Raw genomic sequence first — 5,303 nt, forward strand, 5'->3', positions numbered from 1 at the left:
ATTGTCAAACAATAGGGGACAAAGACACACATACACGATGGTTGTGCCAAAAGCAATGCAAAGGTGTGCATAACTCTTTTCTTAACTGTCATATGTCGTTCAAATTGCACATGTTGGTAGAGTAACTTTTTTTCCTATTCTTCATTGCAAGTAAATAAGTCCAAGCAGGAACCAAGAACCATCATTAAGTTATTCATGAAAGAGGGGTACAGGTTGACCGACATCCACAAAAGGCAAGAGGGGTGAAGTTCAAAGACGAGGAAACCAGCACTGAAGACTATGTGATACCGACTTCAACTGCAACCACTGACATAAACTAGCTGGGAACAAATTGATTTGTGCGGACAGACAAATCCATGAATTTGATGTACAATTGGAGTTTGGTCACAATGCATTACAAAAGATGCTGGAAGACATTGGGTATTGGAAAGTGTGTACTGCAGCAGCTGGCATCCAATTTGAAGAAGAGAGAAGGATTGAAGTCTGCTTGAACCGACTGAAGTCAATGAGAACATGCTTTCTTTTTTTCTTTTATTTGGTGACAGGAGAAGAAATGTGGGCATATTTTCATGATCTAGGACATGAAGGTTGTCAATGGAATGGTGTCACATTTCTCCAAAGCCTAATAATCAGTGCTTGGTGCAGAAAGTCATGGTGACTGTTTTGGAGAATGGCAAGCATCATTCTCCTCAATTTTCTGAAACGTGGCTGTACCGCAAACAGTAAGCATTACACTGAGACAATCAAAACGCTTACAAAAATCAGTTGGAGGAAGAGAGTGAACAAGAAATTCAAATGAACATTCACCATGACAATGCATAACCGTACACATTTTTGGCAACAAACCAATCAGCAAATTGGGTTAGTCAGTGGTCTCCTATCCACCGTACAAACAAGATCTGGAATCCTCCTGCTTCCATCTGTTTGGTTCAATGGAAGACAGTCTTCAGGGACAATGATTTGATTTATGATGCAGACAAGATGAAAGTGGCTATGAAGAAATAAGTACAACAATGCATATCTAAATGATTTCAAAGTGGATTCAAAAGTTGGGTTAACAATAGTGCAAATGCTTCACTTGACATGGAGACTTTGTTGAAAAACACCTTTGTATAGAGTTTCTCTAGTTCTATGTGCACCCCTAAACCAGAAAGTTTGATGCAGTTATTGTTAAGTTTTATGTTTCCTTCTAAGCTGAATCAGAGAATACAGGCCAGTGCTTATAAGCCTTATCAGGGAGAAAGTTAGTCTAAGACTGGCTAAAATGCTTATGAGAGTCGACACTATTAAAGATACCCAAGGAGCCAGGTTGCAGTGTTAAACTGCGTGACAGATTAAGTCTACCACTCAATGAACATCTATAGGTCAATGCCTGCAGATTAAAAAAAAATTGTTGAGATGGGGAGGAGTCAGAAGGTTGCAGTTCTAAGCAAGGACTGTATGAAGGTTCAGAAATACAACTTCTAGAATTGAGTGTCAAAAGGTAATGCAAACAATTACATCTCAATTGTTTTGTGTTTGAGATGTGGAAATACTAGCAATGGATTTTGACAGAATTAACTGTTTAAGATGGTTGTAATCATGAAGAAATAAACATGTATGCAGTCTGATTGGATGGCAAGTTTGAGTAAAGAATCTTGTTCAGGGTTTGTCTCCCTTTTTTTTTTTTTTTATTTGAAACACTACCAGGAGGGGTTTTTGTCTACTCATTACTTGGAAGATCTCTGTTGAACAAAAAAATTTTCAGTCATACCATCATATATGCAGTAAAAGAATTGAGAAACTTAGCAAGTCAACTTTTGAACATGCCAACAGTGTTTTACTCTATTGGCATGTTCAAAATAGCGAGAAATTAAATACTTAAACCAATATACTAAACCTGATCCTAGTAACAGTGCGTGTCTCCTGTTTCCATACAGATATGTAGATGAGAGGTGATATTGATCTATCATAGCTTTTTACACAGTACCTTTTCTTAAGCTGTCCAAAACCTACTGATTTAGCTGTGGTGGAAGAGTACCTTAGACCAAGCTAACAAAAATTAGAGGGTTGTAAACGAAACTTAGTGATTGCTTCAATACTGCATGACACAGAATGTAGTTTAAACTGAGTTTTGAAAGTGCATATAACTAAGAAAATTTGAGAAAGGTAGGCATAATAGAATATTTTTCAGAAGATATTCACGTTGAAAATATTGAAAATAATGTCATAAAAAAAAATATTAAGCAAAATATCTAAAAAAAAAATCTCTAAATAAATTTAATGAAAAAATTATGTAACCAAACACAGAATTTGTTTTAAATGATTTATCTCAAGAAAAAAAAAAAAGAATTGTCAAAACGGTAGAAAGTTGAATGACATGTAAAGAAGATGATAGGATCATCACTTTCATTGTTTAAATGAAAATTACAAATAAGTCCCCACTTTTATGACAAAATTGAAAGATTGAGTATGGAATCATCATTGTTTAAACTTTTGTGTGTAGCTGTTTAAAAGAGAAAATCAAGTCAACTTAGAGAAGCCAACTCTGATTTGAAATGGAATATACAATGCATTACCAAATTGTCCATTTTTCTCTCTGGTTGGATGTATTTATTGATAGTGAGTAAGGAGGTTAAAAATATACAATGCAGTAAGGTGTCAGAGATGAAAAATTTCTCAAAACATACCCAGATACTAATAAGGCAAAAAAAAGACAGGTCGTGAAAATAAGAGAGAGAAACAAAAATACTTTGAAGAAAATTAACTGAACTCTAAAACCTCTGGTTCAAATTTACTTATAAAATGAATCAATATTTATTATTGGGGATAATTGGATAAAACTTAAATCATTTACAAAGTTGGGATGGAAGTCATAGACATATATATATGCATGTATGTATGTATGTATGTATTTATTTATATATATATATATATATATATATATATATATATATAATGGCAGTTGAAAATGACACTCAAAATAAAAAAGAAGACAAAATACTATTGTAAATATCCTGTATACAAGACTGAGGTACATATGTGCAGTGACATTAATACAAACATTTTGCTCAATAACATGTTTTTGTACAAAAGCATAGTAAAATAAAATGTGGCAGTTTAATGGAAAATAGTAGTCACTCTATCTATCTGAAAAATGAATAGCTATATCATATGAACATACTTGTTATAAATATGTGGGAAATAGCAACAAAGGTTTAGCACATCATGTGGGCTACATTACAAATGGTACTTCCTAATCAAGATTCCCACTCATACCTCAACAATCATGACACATCAACAAGAAATTTACAGTTTATATAATATTCTTTGTATTTATCCAATGTTTACAAGGAAATTAGTGCTACTAGCCATTCATGTAAAACAGATTTTCTCATGATGATCACATATGTCTCAAACCTCAAGATTTGAAATATTTACATTCTAAACAAATAGAAAATATCCAAATGTAATATTTCCTAGATAAGTTCTGCAACTCTATTTTCAAAGGATTCCCATACTCTGAAATCTTTCTAACCTTAAAGCACAAACTTAAATTAGCTTAGACAAATTTATTCCAACTTCAATAAATCTTACTAAAGCTGATCCACTTACCAAAATGACACATCACAGATGATATAAACCTGAAAGAAATAATTCTTTCTAAACATCAAAACTATGCAATTTTTTTCTTCCAATTTAATAAAGGCATACACTAAAAGGAAAGAAAATTAAATCCCTTTTTAATAGAAATACTACTTCAATGATTTGTCTCTATTTAGTTCAAGTAGTTTTAGTCTTTATTTAGTTTTAATGAAGAAAAACAAACTTTAAAAATTCTATGACTGCCACTGGTTGAAATTCTAATTCTGAAAATACTTCAAGAAAGTTGCAATTACAATAAACTCTTTATACATAAATGGCATAAAGCTGGTAAACACAAAAATATTCACATATCAAGATAACTGGATGACTATGTTTCATCATGAATAAAGATTCGTTTACATTACATACCTATCAAATCTTGAATATATTTTGCTTAAAGACCCACAATAAACCAAATGTTTAAACCTCATAGATTTATGATGTTATCTTATCATCACCTATAGACATGATTTCTATAATGACTTAGAAATAGTAACTCTAAAAAAAATGTTTGTCTAAAAATATTAATAAATTTAGAATTTTGGCAGTATGAAAAAAACATATTCAATAACAATGGCACAATATAAATTTAGAACAGTGAACCTCCAAACTTTTTATATAAAACATTCATCAACACCACCCTACAACAATAAAAATGTATTCTAACATTGCTACAAAGCCACCAAGATTTGAGAGAGAAAAGATTATTGAATCAACTCTAGTACTTCACTATAGTCATTTCATCAATTTCAGAAAGATAAATTCCAAAGTTGACCTTGGCAGGATTTGGATTAAGAATGTGTAGGAACATAATTAAAATTGTAAAGCATTTAACAGGATACTAATATTTAGACCATTCCACTGCAACAACTTTCAGTTAGTCTCAGTTAATCTCTTAATTAGTTACAATATGGCTGGAGTAAAAATCTTCCAGAATCTTACTGGTGTAAATTTGATAAACCCTAGATGCCTGAAATTCAAAGTTCGCTCTAAGACTGAACACAAAAACATGAAGTAGTTAACCGGACACTACAAAATATCCTGTATGACATTGCCACTTCCTATGGAGTTCACAACAAATATATAAACATGCCCATACGCACATCCAAACACGTATGAATAGATTCATATTCACATATATAACTATATATTGGAAGTACAGTGGTTGTAAAATGCTTACTCATTGCAAGGTAAGGAGTTCAAATCTGACATTAACTTATAGTAAAAAAGGAGATTGTATTGTTTTTGCACCTTAACTCAATTTCTGAGCCCAAAACCCTACACCTTAACCACATATATGAATGCACATGTAAGTACATGTGAGCATGTGCATATATATATATTATATATATATATATATTATATATATATATATATATATATATATGAATACATACATACATACATACATACACAGACATAAATATGTGTGTGTGTGTGTGCATATATATATATATATATATATACATACATACATACATACATACACACATACATATACATCTTACACAGATGAACACAGAGAGAGATAGAAAAATGAAACAAAATATTAAAATGAAAATGACTAAGTGAAGCTGTTTTAAATGATAAATAAAATGAAACAGCTTTGTTTCTCAAATCTTGTCTTCAGGTCTGCCTTTGATGCCGTGTCAAGTAAAATAATTTTAAAGCATCATGAG

At 31.6% G+C, this 5,303-nt stretch overlaps 1 protein-coding gene across 1 annotated transcript in view; it reads left to right on the plus strand.

Annotated features, from left to right (window-relative positions):
• Window positions 1-2,694, plus strand: part of LOC115211655 — a 79,567-nt gene extending 76,873 nt beyond the window's left edge. Inside the window, exon 9 of the transcript XR_004999388.1 lies at window positions 261-2,694. The gene's annotated coding sequence lies outside the window, so the exon portion shown is untranslated. The remainder of the gene's footprint in view (window positions 1-260) is intronic.
• Window positions 2,695-5,303: the final 2,609 nt, after the last annotated feature.

The sequence above is a fragment of the Octopus sinensis genome, linkage group LG5, assembly GCF_006345805.1.
Source record: "Octopus sinensis linkage group LG5, ASM634580v1, whole genome shotgun sequence".
Lineage (NCBI taxonomy): Eukaryota > Metazoa > Mollusca > Cephalopoda > Octopoda > Octopodidae > Octopus > Octopus sinensis.